The sequence below is a fragment of the Aptenodytes forsteri genome, unplaced genomic scaffold (assembly GCF_000699145.1).
Source record: "Aptenodytes forsteri isolate BGI_AS27 unplaced genomic scaffold, ASM69914v1 Scaffold193, whole genome shotgun sequence".
NCBI lineage: Eukaryota > Metazoa > Chordata > Aves > Sphenisciformes > Spheniscidae > Aptenodytes > Aptenodytes forsteri.
Window position 1 is genome coordinate 10,695,063 of NW_008795405.1, and position 217 is coordinate 10,695,279.

Below are 217 nucleotides of genomic sequence, written 5' to 3' on the forward strand. Positions count from 1 at the left end.
TGCAGGTTGTCCTGGTTTCGGCTGGGATAGAGAGTTAATTTTTCCTAGCACCTGGTACAGTGCTGTGTTTTGGATTTAGCATGAGAATAATGTTGATAACACACCCTGTTTTAGTTGTTGCTAGGTAATGCTTACACTAGCCAAGGACTTTTCAGCTTCCCATGCTTCCCGACTGAGAAGGCTGGAGGTGCACAAGAAGCTGGGAGGGGGCACAGCC

At 47.9% G+C, this 217-nt stretch overlaps 1 protein-coding gene across 1 annotated transcript in view; it reads right to left on the reverse strand.

Annotated features, from left to right (window-relative positions):
• The window catches only part of LGMN (legumain), a 22,476-nt gene that overhangs the window by 12,691 nt on the left and 9,568 nt on the right, over nucleotides 1-217 (reverse strand). The gene's annotated exons all lie outside the window — the stretch shown is intronic.